This window comes from Acomys minous, assembly GCF_964271855.1.
Source record: "Acomys minous genome assembly, chromosome: 18".
NCBI lineage: Eukaryota > Metazoa > Chordata > Mammalia > Rodentia > Muridae > Acomys > Acomys minous.
Genome location: NC_140501.1, coordinates 4,150,835 through 4,163,700, shown reverse-complemented (window position 1 = coordinate 4,163,700; position 12,866 = coordinate 4,150,835). Strand labels below are relative to the sequence as shown.

General features: G+C 48.8%; 2 long non-coding RNA genes across 2 annotated transcripts; one reads left to right on the top strand and one right to left on the bottom strand.

Moving 5' to 3' along the window:
- The first annotated feature begins 561 nt into the window (after positions 1-561).
- On the top strand, positions 562-3,518 carry LOC311588888. The gene is made up of 2 exons (XR_014776355.1): positions 562-1,869; positions 2,381-3,518. It is a non-coding gene; the product is annotated as an uncharacterized lncRNA (long non-coding RNA).
- A 1,119-nt stretch (positions 3,519-4,637) lies between these two features.
- Positions 4,638-8,224, bottom strand: LOC311588886. Its single transcript, XR_014776352.1, has 3 exons — positions 6,982-8,224; positions 6,318-6,503; positions 4,638-6,194 (listed from the first exon to the last, which is right to left on the bottom strand). It is a non-coding gene; the product is annotated as an uncharacterized lncRNA (long non-coding RNA).
- Positions 8,225-12,866: the final 4,642 nt, after the last annotated feature.

Below are 12,866 nucleotides of genomic sequence, written 5' to 3'. Positions count from 1 at the left end.
CCAGCAGCTACAGGCAGAGTGAAGAGCCGGGTCTCACCTACTCTCAAACGACGCGGCCTGAGCCTGAAGGGTGATGCCCTGGCTCTGCCCGGCTGCAATGTCACAGAATAGAGAGCCGAGTTCCCACCTCCCAAATGTTTTCACTTACAACATTTCTGACACCGAATGTGTGGGCTTTTTCTTCACACCAATCAACTCTCCAACTCTCAAGATACCATCTGGTGCCCCACAATTCAGTTCGGTTCTAACACTAACTACACTGAGTTGGCACAAACCCCAGAGGTGAAGGGTCCAGGCCCACAAGACTGCCCAGTCCACTTCAGACACCAACTGAACGGCAAGGCCACCTGTACTAGTGACCAACAAGCTGTAAAGCCAGAGACCCATAGCTCTGCCCTATGCTCTATAATTTGAATCTCTCCCTCCCTCTCTCTCTCTCTCTCTCCCCCCTCTCTCTCTCCCCCCCTCTCTCTCTCCCCCCTCTCTCTCTCTCCTCTCTCTCTCTCTCTCACTCTCTCTTTCTCTTTCTCCCTCTCTCTCTCATCCTCTTTCATACACACACATATACACGCTCACACACACAAACTAAATAAAAACATAAAGAAATAAAATAAGAAGCCAAGAAGCCAGGCTCCCTTTAGGCCTACAAGTTCACTTCAAAAGCTCCAACCCAGGAACAGCCAAGTTGAAGGGACACAGGGAGTTAGGAACAGGGAGGGTGGGCCTCCTGTGCCCCTCAGGGTAGGCAGTCCTCCATGTTGAGAATTTTGCACAGAGTATTGCGTGGATCAGCACCTACCAAGGCGTTGTCCATAAGTGCTTTACGCAGTCACCTGCAAGTCACAGCTGTTTCAGCAGCGATCCGCATTCTAAAGCTACAGGGGAAGGGAAGGGGGGGGCGGTCCTGCACCGAGCAGTTCTTAGCTATAACCTCGGAGATGTTGAAAGGGCTTATTATGGGTTATGCCAGACATTTGTATGATGGTTGTCATCCAAGGAGATGCCCACCATCTGGCTTTTTGCATGGTAGATCGGGTCATCAAGGTCACACACATATGGCAAGTGCTTACACATACACACACACACACACACACACACACACACACACACACACACACTAATCCATTGCCCACTGCCCAAGCCCCACTTTCCAATAATTCTTTCATCTTGAACTCTGCCCACTTTAGGTACATCCAGAACATCTGTCAGGCACAACCTCTGAATACATCTCAGCTGTGTCTAGCTAGCCCTGATGACCTTTTATCCCCTAGACATCTTCTGGCCAGGTGTCGTGTGTGTCCTGAGCCCAGCTACGTGCAATATTATTTACTTTTTGATAATACTTCTGTGTCTCCCCGAACACACACACACTATGAGTTATAAATATGTTCCTAGAACAGAGCCTCAGGCCATCCCAGGGTTTTCTAACACCCTCACCTGGCCCCTCATTCACAGGCAGCTGGGCCGCACCTTTGCCCACAAACCGTGTGCCTGGCTGTGTGCTGAGAAAGCTGTGCTTTCCTTTCTCCCTTGTGCCGCCTACTTTGTCACTGCTGCAACCAAATGCATGGCCAGAAGCACACCGAAGGAGAAGGGATTTTTAGCTCCGGGCTTGAGAGTGTGGGCCACATGCAGCCATGAAATCAGGAGTTGCTTGCTTTTATCCTCACAGATGTGACCTGACTGGCACCAGACCAGACATCGAGCTGAGCTGTGACACCAAAGGCCTGACTCCCTTTTCTCCAGCCGTGCATTGGTCCTCCATTCCCCCCAAAAGAGCAACGCCATCTGAGAACCGAGAAATGTTCAAACACATGAACTTGTTTTGAGTGTTTTCCCACCAAAGCCATGTCATAAGGACAAAAGTAGGTGAGACCAGAAAGGTGAAGATGTGGGTTGGGCGGGGGCTTTTGTCATTGGGTTTTTGGCTGGTTGGTTGGTTTTAAGGATGTGGGAGTAGGCGTTTTCTCTATGCTGAGGTGACAGCATGAAAGGCACTCGGTGCTTCCTCCCCACAGCTCTTCCCTGAAATTCTGTGAGTTCTTGTCCTAACAGGACCGCAGGCTGGCAGCAGTCTGTCACAGCCCATCACACTTCCATTCCATTAGGACTGGCAAGGGCTGTACATCCATAAATTCTGCCAGATACATCCCGGCCTGTATCTTGGCTGTGACTGACAAAGGAGGTCTGATGACATTTTTACTGCCAGTTCAGGGTGGACGTCTTTGGGCTCTCTTGGCTCTCGGGGGGTGTTGTGCACGCCATGAACAGAGTGTCCAGGTGTCGTGTGCACAGACAAGAGTTCTGGGAGAGGTGCTAATGTGTGCTTGGCAGTAGCTGCTGAATGTGATAAACAGATATAAGCTTTCTGGTGCTGCAGTGGCTTGGTGCTGACTCAGCTGACTCCCTGCACCCTGCCAGCATATAAAAGGTACCATCCAAAAGCCGGGAAAGACGTCTGGTCATCTCGCTGTCTCTGGATATCCATTCCCATTCGGTTGGAGAGCCCAGACCCTCGTCTAGAGAACAAGAGATTGGTGCCTCAGAAGCTCTAAGATGACTTTTAGATCATGTCGTTTTGAAATTTTGAAACGGCCACTTAAACTGCAAAGGTGACTCCATGTGAGAGGAGAGTCCCTAAAATGTTTTACCAGCCCATTCGAAGGCCTGGACACACCCTGGGGATGTCGGAACATGTACAGTGATGAGTGGACCACTGCAGGGACGGATGGCCTGCTCCATCTTAACGTACTTCTCTCCGAAGCCCTCGCTGTGTGTCTCCTTAGGAAAGACCAGCCCCGCGGTTTCACCAATACTCGGACTTTAAAACCTTGAAGGTCAAATCACAACACACAGCCAGACGATTGATGACTGCAGAGGGGCTGCACTCCGTCTGGAGAGGAGGCACTGGTACTCACCACATCGGTAGCTGGGCTTGAGGAGGTATGACGTCAGCAGTGGATAGTATCCCACAACCAACCTCCTGCTTTACCACTTTCCCTCAGTTAAACACACGCACGCAGGCACTGAGCCTTGAGTCTCTTAACCTGAAAAAAGAGAGGACTTGTCCTAGTTTTAGGGTTCTGCAGTAGACTTGCCTCAAATGCCTGGACATGTACACAGGTACGTGCTATTCTCTAGTCTTCGCCTTGCTCAACACTGGCTCAGTGGGAGCTCCATGAAGCCAGCTGGTTGCAGCCTGGTGTTGCATAACCTGCTGGTTGCCTGCTGGGTCCCCAGGGAACCACCGGCAGGCCGGAGCCCTGCGTTCTGCCCAGCAGGGGGCAGCAGAGCTCGCCCGCGCCCAAGCACCGCCGAGCCTGGACCCATTATAGCCCCTCTGGGGAAAAGACTAACGAGTCCTCTAGCTTCCTGTTCTTGTCCGTGGAAGCATTTTTCCTGTCTCGTTTAAGCTAGGACACAGTGTTTCGGCAATTGATGCTTGCTCGCTTTGTTTTTTACTTTTTGCTCTGCTTTTGTTCACTTTTAAAGGCGCATTGATTATATACTTGGCCACATCAGTCCACATCTTGTGTTTTCTTTATAGCATCCCTTCATCGTCCTCCAGAAATTGTACCCAATTTCCAGTTGGTGACCGTGTTATAAATAACTGAAAGAGGTAAAGGATTTCAAAACAGGGTTGAGACGAAGCTGGAGTGAACAAGGAAGGTGTGTGTGTGTGTGTGTGTGTGTGTGTGTGTGTGTGTGTGTGTGTGTGTGTGTGTGTATGTGTGTGTTCCACCCATCTGTGCAGACATATTAGACGTGATTTGGTAAATGCCCAATGTAGGCCCCAGCGCTTCTACGAATGCTAGAGAAAAGGAAACTGAAATGACATTGAAAGACTTCTTGGTCTGAAAGACATCGCACAATTTAGTTTTTCCTTTGAGCAACTGACCTGGGAACAGGTGGGGAGTGTTTGATCGTCAATGCTGGATGCTAGGCTGCAGCGTCATGGCTCCCTGATGGTTTCTGTGTACTTGAAAGTCTGGGAAACAGCCTGGGAGGTGCCCAGGACTGCCTTCAAATATTTGAAGGGCTAATATTTGGAGGAAAAAAAACACTTGAGTGTATTTGTTTGGCCTCCTTCTGAGGGGCAGGCGTAAGCTCAACATATCTGATTCCTTAGAGGAGGATGCCCACTTCCTGGGAAGAACAGGGAATTGTGGGCTGGGACCTTATCTCAAACCGTGCTGGCTTCTTTCTAGTTCCCAGACAAGTCCAAGCTAAAGACTTCTTCCCTCAGAGTCATATTACTTATAAGATGGGGGTGCAGTTTTTAAAGCCCATTGGGTTCCCACCCCTCTCTCTCTCCCTCCTCTCTTTCTCTGTGATGTCAGCTTTTAAAGCCCACTGGGTTCTCTCTCTCTCTCTCTCTCTCTCTCTCTCTCTCTCTCTCTGTGTGTGTGTGTGTGTGTGTGTGTGTGTGTGTGTGTGTGTGGTGTGAACTGTAAATGTCAAAGTACTATGATGATTCTCAGTCATGACTATGAACAACAGAGAGATGTGGTTTGCCCCTGTGGTAAGGTCACCGCAGTTTGATGGAAAGGGCATCTGAAGGCCTGAGAGCCTCGCGTTAGAGCACACCATAAGGATGGGAATAGGGCTGATGGACAAACAGATGAGAGAGCAAAATGTCAATTAGGACCCAGACAAACAGTCATCTTTTATTCATCACATTGACAGTAAGAGCAGAGACTCCCAAGACCCTTAAAACAAATGCCTGGTGAATGCTGGTGTTGTGAGCTTTAGGGGAAACCCTAGATCCTTCAAGTCAAGTGGAACTCTGGGGAAGGCAGGCTGTTTACTGTTTTTCATCACACAGCTACAATTAGCAGTGAGTGCAAACAGTGAGAAGATCACAACATGAATGTGACCACTGGACCTCAAAGCAGCACTTGTCTTGCCAGCACCATGTTATTAACGTGGAAGGAAGGCAGTAGTGGCCTCCTCTGGGAGGCAGGCACCAGGACCAGGCAGCCCGAGGCCCTGCAGGACATCAGGGAGGCCAGCATGGGATGGCCACTCAGTGGCCTTAGCCACTGTGGTATTATGGGTTGGAGAGTCACAGGATGACTGAGGAGCTGCAAACTCAGACAGCTGGCCCTTTCTCCTCTATCGTCACCTCCTTCGACCTCCCCTGCAGAGTTCTCAAGAAGATAAAATCTCAGATCCTTGAGTCTGGTCTAATTCAGACCTTGGGTCTGCCTTGAATGGTGTCTCTTAAGTGGAATTAATTACGGAAAATGCATAATAGACAGTAACCCATTGTGTCAGGTATGCCTCACGGAACATTCTTCAGTCTGACAGGAAGTTTTCACAGTGTTGTGAAGGAGAGATAAACCTGTTTCCCAAGTGTGGGATGGTGAATGGTCTTGTGAGAGAACAGGTGAGGTTAATCCTCTAGAAGACCAACCACCTTGTGTGGGAGCTTGATTGTTGCCAGCTGAAAAGATCCCATGAACAGACTCTGGGAGGAGATATATATTATAAATAAGCCCAGAACTAGAGTTGGGGCTTTTGGAGACTTAGGATAGTTTTGGCTGTTCATCACTCCACTTCGAGATGCTCCTAGAGAGAACCACTCAAGGGAAGGCTTCGGGGCTCCGGCTGTGGCTCCTGCTGAGGTTCTGGGTTCTGGTTACTCCAGGTTCCAGCAGGGGAAATCCTGCTGATTACGCCAGGAGAATCGTTCCTTGGAACTGATATCCTTACGGTTTTGCTGTTGTGTTCTTTAATCCTCTTTTACTATTGTTTTGGTTAGTCAGGTTATAAGTGATGTATGCTCGGTTAATAAGTTGTAATAAAATATATTGGTTAAGAAAATTGAACCTACAGTATTGTGCTTGCCTGCCAGTGAACATCCAGTAAGTCCCAGGAGTGAGCAGACTTTATGCTATTCTGTTCCTGTGGGTAGCTGGCTGGACAGGCAGGCAAAGTGACAGTAGGGAATGGGAAGAGGGGCAGTAGCCATCTTTGCTTCCCGTGGCCTTGGTTGAACTGGCATCCTCATCTTTCTTGAGACGCGTTTTCCCACTCAGTCCCTATCCATGTCAAGGCACAGCAGTGGTCTCCCCTACACGGTCACATCCCATCCAGGTCTGAGTTTCCCACAGAATTCCTCCAAAACCAGGCACCTCCAGTGGGTTAGACACCAAACTCCACCCTGTCTTCTGTTTGTCACCTGTCGTCACCTGTTGTTTGTTTAGAATGAATGAATGAGTGAATTAATGAACAAATAAATCCTATAGAGAGCAATTAAACTTTATCTTGGAAATAAATACAAAGTTGTTTTTCCCCCCCTTCTGAGTTCTTACCTGAGGAAGAGATGGTCACCTTTTTGGCAGTCTACACTGTTTCATTTATTCCTTTTCCCTCCAATTTCCAGGTGACATTTTGCTCCTTTCTAAGATGCCATAGGAAGAATTCCGTTTGAAATCGAGCTGCCTACCACTAGCCCAGCTTCGCCCCGCTGGCTGGCCAGCCCTGGTGGCACCACTCACCTGTGTGAACAGAAACCCAGCTGTTCCCACAGTTCCTGTGATGATGTCAGAACAGCTCTGAAAGACACGCCACCCACCCACCCCCAGCCCCGTCACTTATTTAGTCCCTCTACTGTCATTGCCGTTTGCTGTCTCTAATATTCTTTTTTTTTTTTTAACTCCTCAAAACTGGCATTTTAAAAACCATTACTGTTAAAAATGAGTACTTGCCTTTTAAAAAACCTTCAAGTTGCTAAGCAGCACCTGCTCTCTTCTCCCCATTTGTGCAGCCTGGTTGCCATAGTATCGCTCGAGCATGGCAACAGGAAGCAAAGAGCAATCATTTCTCACTAAATAGGGTTGGGCAGCCCAATAAACATGTTGAAATGTTTCCGTACAACTGTCTCAAGGGAGGGGGGAGACGGCTGCGCAGCAACACAGCTTGGTGCCTTTTGTCAATTTCTCTCCTGCCTTCCCATTTGCTGGGAGCTCTACTCACCTGTAGCTCCTTGAGTGTCTCTGGTATGATGCTTCCTAAAAGGGCTTTTCCGAGGGATGCTGCTGCAGATGCGGATGAAGATGCTGTGGATGCGGATGCTGCTGCTGCGGATTCCTCTTCTGCTACTGCTGCTGCTGCTGCTGCTGATGATGATGATGATGATGATGATTTGGCTGATGGTGCAGGTGCAGCAGATGCAGCTGCTCCGATATTTGTCACTGTTTAGGGCTCAGTGCCGATTAGAACCCTTCTTGAAGAGCCGCTAAAACATAGTGTGTTGTCAATCAGGCTTGTGACTGAAGACATCCGTGTTGTAGCAGGTTTGGGGAAGATAATACGTCGTCAGAGTGTTATCAAAGGGTGCTTTTTAAAAATGGAAAGGATAGAAGAGAGAAGTTATACAACCTATTTGTTACCTAACATGTAGTAGAGAGCTCTAAGTCTCAGACTCAATTCTTCAGTTCCAAGGTCTGAGGACATCCTCTTGCCCACCACCTATATAAACAAACCGAGGAACTGCAGTGGGGCCTGCCTGTCTCCCTTGTACCATGTGGTCCAAGATGGCCCAGGTTCCATATCAGGAGCTCGAGTATTGCTCAGCTTGCTGTCAAACCATGACAGTAACTTGGTTGACAGCATCCTCCTGCTTACGTGCTGTGGGCCCCTCCCAGCCTTCCATGATGCAGGTTCCAACAGCTGAGACCCGACCCGCAGGGGTTGCCAGGTGTGAAAGCCAGCAGTACTTCCTGTTGGCTAGTGCCCATATCTTGTTTCTTTTCATGGTTGTGAAGTCCCCTCCTCCCGAAGCAGCTCCCCTAGACTGGCAACTTCTCGGAACACGTGAATAGCACTGCCTCAGAAGCCAATTGACTTCCAGATTAAGTCGTCATCGGCTGAGTGATCTGCCTCTGCAAAGCCCATGGCTGCACGTGGCCTTCGGGAAGACATTCCTGCGAGCCTGAGTCTCAGGATGGGGGCCGACCAGCGCTGTCGAAGCACTCTCATGCTTGGCTGCCCTGTGACAATGGCATACCACTGCCAGACAGCCGCTTAAAATAGGAAGCGCTCTAACGCTCTGCAGAGCTCTGAGCTGATCCCCTGAGCCGATCCTCTCCACCTTAAACACATATGGCTTACAGGGACTTACACAGAGGGCTTTGTCAGACAAAGGCAGGCTTGTCCCAGGCTCCTTCAAACAAACAGACTTCTCCCTCAAAGTGGAATAAAATACGTTTGCTTTCTGTTGTCTTCCAAGCCAGTTTTTTCTTGGTATAATGTCATTAGATAGATTATGTCATAAAGACACTTTCTCTGTGTATATCAAGCACCATGACCGTATGCACCGCCCACACACTCTCTCCTCTCTGTTTCCAGTTCTCCATTCTTCCTGTTTGCCCCTCCCCTTCTTTTCGCTTTCACATGTATGGCTTCCGTGTTTATGTGCTCCCAAGGATGTGCAAACGAGAAGACACGTGTAACCATGTGCTTTTCTGACTTACCTCACTTCCTGTGGTGATGCCCAGTTGCATCCACTTTCCAACAAATAATACAACTCTGTTCCTCCTTGTGGCTGACCAAAGCTCCGTTGTGTGCACACGCCACATTTTTAACCCTGTCATTTGTTGATGGATGCCTCACTTGCTTCCATAACTTGGCTGTTCTGAACACAGCACTGCAGTACACAGGAATGTGCACGTGTGTGTGTGGTGTGTTGACTTACAATTCTTTGAGCAAATAACACAGACATGGTGTAGTTGGGCCATATGCTGGTTCTAATTTAGTTTGCCGAAGAACCTCCAATTTATACTCCGTAATCTGTCTCACAGCTTTTGCTCTTCTAGTCAAAACTCACATTAAAGTTAATATGTGTCTTTTCAGAAGAATCCCAGAACCCTGGTGTGGGACGGGAAAGGCACTCCTCAGTCTTTGTGTTTTGAAGCAGCCGCCACCGATATCACAGGTGTCCAATCAGCACATCTGAGGAGCCTCGAATGTCCCACCCCTACCCAGCCCACAGTTCAGAGAGCATCACTGCTCTGCCCGGGCTCACAGATGCATCCTGGAGCCCAACTGTCCTCTGTCTGAGCGCTATAGGCAGTAGAAATTAACTGGTTAACAGTCAAAATGCCCTGAAAGCTAGTCCTTCTGAGGCCTGGCTTTCTGGATCTCATCCTTTATCTGACGTCCTTGGTCAAATGAGAAAGAAGCCCACATCATGTCTGAACAGTGTCTATCTTGTGGTCTTATCCCTAAAGGTGCCTGCACCACTTCTGAGGGACACCTACCATGTAGTTCCAAAAATAGTGACTCATCGGTGACTACATCACACAGGTGTGTTTCCAGGAGTCCTTTCCTTTTTTCCAAATCCTGCAGAGTTCCACCTAGTCACTGACTTGACCCTCCCTGTGCTCAGAAAGCCATCAGCCAGAGTTTTGGAAGGCTGTGGCTGCTTTACTGGCCAAATTATCTTCCAATCAAATTCCAGAAGAATACTGATAAATATTTAATACTTTCTAGGAGGGCGGGGGAGATAAGCCAAGAACTGAAAAATAAAAGGAACGACCTGATTTGTGACATCTGGCAATTCTGACAGTGTAAACACTCTCATTGTGGCCAATTTCAAGCTCCTATGAAGTTACCGAATGGGAAATCAGGAAGAAATGGTACAACTGACTCCTGTGAGTTCGTACAAACCTCCTCTCTCACACACTAGCAAAGTGACCCCTCCGGGGAGGGTGAGTGCCGATCATCTCCACAGATAATTCCCAGAATGTGTCCCCGTCCTTTAAGCTGGTCTCTCTTCTTGGTGCTTGTCTGAGTAAATAAGGCACAAACAAGAGAAGCTTCACAGTCCAGAGAAGGCGTCACCCCCACACTCTCCCTGATCTCTGGGCACTACTAATTTAGGGTTTAGTTCAGTGTTCCTAGGAGCTACATGGTATAGTTCCTGTCACAGGACTGTTTTCCCAAACATTTTGAGAAAGGTCAAGATGAACAACATTTTCCTCCACTTAGAGCTTTTAGCTGGCCAGAGGGTGGTTCTCAACAACTCCATTAATGTAATGATAATGGCCCACGTGTGCTTCAGTGCGGCCTCTGCAGCCACACAGCAGCAGCGGGAGCCCTTGCTCCATCAGGATGCTCAACCTAAGTGTCTCTCTGCAGCTCTGCCTGTTCTACCCAAAACTAAGCTGTGAGTCACACACGCCACTCACCTGGCGCAGGGTCCTCAGCCTTGCTTTGCTCAGTCAATAACTTTCTCTGTGCCTTGTTTTCTCTCTGTGCTTGGTGGAGTACTATTCTGTCTTAATTCAGAGAGCCCTGAATGAGTCTTTTGTACACTTCCTCTCTGAGAGAGTGCTTTCTCTTTTTTTTTTCTTTACTCTGTCTTATGATGTAAATCATGATGGCTTTTAATGGAGATGCAGCACTCAATCTTAATGGACCTGTGATCTCACCAGTGAGTTGCTCTCCTTTTGGTGGGAGAAACAGGCTTAGAATTCCCTGGGGTTTCAACAGTCAAATTGTTAAAGGAATAAAAGAAAAACAATAAGGCCGGAAGGGAGCCTATGAAGGCAGAAGGCATACGCCATGGCAAGTTTCTCCACGCTCATGGATGCTGAGTGTCTCTCTGGCCATCAGTTCTCTGTGTAGGACCCACTGATCCCTCCAGCCCTGATTCCTCAGGGGGCTCTGTTTTATAGCTCTTTCTTCAGAATTGAAACACTCCCTCCTTGAGAGACGAGAGAAGGCAGGGGCTCTTAAGATTCTTAAGAAGCTAGCAATACTTGCAAGGCTCAGCAAGCCCATGAAACTTAGCAGGAAGCGCAGCAGGACTTATTAGACATGGCCCCCGCCATAGTTTCCTTCATGTCATTGTGATAAACACCATGACCAAAAGCAACCTGGAGCAGGGAAGTATTTGTCTCAGCTTACACTTCCAGGTAGAAGGTCATCTCTGAGGTGCAGGAACCTGAGGCAGGAATCTAGAGCAAAAATCACAGAGGAACTGCGTGCTGGCTTCCTCACTTCCTCATTCTCGGCCAGTTTTTTAAATATAGCCCAGGACCACAGGCTGGGGAATGCCACCACCACAGGGGGCTGTGCCCTCTGACAGCAATCCACAGGCAAGACACTTCCTCACAGATATGGCCACAGGCTAATCTGATCTGTCCAACTCGCCAGCGGAGTCTCCCTCAGACAGATGACTCTGGCCTTTGTCAGACTGACAGTGGAAGTTTACAGCGACAGGCCCTGTTGCAGCTTGTGTAAGCGATAAGCAATTGCTGTGGAAGGTGAGACCCTATAGTGGGACTGTCTTTGAGCTGGGCAAGGAGTCTAGGGGACTCAGCTCTGGTAAGCCGTTTTTGTGGATGCAGCTGCTTTCAAGCCACTCACGTCCTTTCAAGGAAGCCATTGCCCATGGCTCTGTATGTAACTCCAACAAATTCCTTGGCTTGTCAAGCTGGAGTTAGTCGAGTAGACTCGCTTCTGTGATCTCTCACTGGTGCCCTGTCTGGGGTGAAAGCTGTTACCGTCTCCACACGGAAAGTCGCGTACCAGGCACGTGGAGCCCTGAGTACGGATCAACACTGGTGTGTATAAATGCGCCAACTGTCTTCACCGTGAGCTTGACAGGGTAAGTCTCAGTGCTCCACGCTGCAGGCAGGCGGGCAGCACAACAGGTTAAGGGGCTTTAACTTAAAGCCAACAGTTTGAAGCGCTAAGTGTGGGATTTCAGGCACCAAGCTCCATTTGGGAATAAGACAGAGAAACGTGGTTTTTGTTTATTTGTTTGTTTGTTTTTGTAGATTACAGGTCATTTTCAGTGGCTCCAAACTCACACGCGTAGAGTGTTACTCGCTCTCGTTGCATGTAAAGGCCTCCTGTAGGTTCACCAGGAACACCTCCACCTTCATCTTACTCACCGCCGTCTGTAGTTATGCATGCCACACTGAACGTGCACATTCCACGTCCGGTCCATGATGCGAGGTCTCAAGGCTGCTACTCACGCTACAGGCTGTGGAGTCCCGGCTGCTCCAGCCTTCTGCCTGCTGTCACTTCATTGTCATAGGTCCCATACGCTTCTTGTCTAACTCCTTCCATATTCCTACCCTTCAACCGTCAATTCCAACACAATTATCCAGACTCTATTTCCATTTTTGCCTAGTCTGCAAGAATGTCTGATGCACAGAAACACTCTCAAACTATCAGCAAAAGGCCGGGCACTGTGGTTCCCACATGTAATCCCAGCACTTGGGAGGCAGAGGTAGATGGATCAATGTGAGTTCGAGGCCAGCCTGGTCTACAAGTGAGTCCAGGACAGCCAAGGCTACACAGAGAAACCCTGTCTTGAAAAAACAAAATAAAAATTTTTTAAAAATTAAAAAAAAAAAAAACCACTATCAGCAAAAAAGGTTGCTCTGGGCCTTTTCTTCTGATCGCTTTTTTTGCCCCATCAATGGTACTTTTATTTTCTATGTGTGCCCTACTGAGAGTTTGAAACAAAGAACATCCTGTCACACTCCGAGGTGGTAACACTTCCACCACCTTGTCACTCTGCCTTGCTTGTCTCACGGTCCCTCTACTCCCAGGAGCGTTGCCATACGTCGGCCACAGACAGGAGCGCTGCTGCCGTGACATCTTCTACAGCTACCAACTCCTCGGGTTTTGCTTCCCCACAACCCCTCCACCCGTGCTCAGCCTCATCAAGGCCCCTTTGCCCTCTCACCCACAGGGGTCACTTGTAATCTCACCTCCCTCCCGTGACATCACCCTATAATTGAAACCTTTCGCTTTAGGGCCTGTGGCCATGTGTCGTCTCTGACTCAGAGGCTGCAACATCTGGAAACTAAATTCCCCCAGAAACCCTGCCAGAGTTCCTG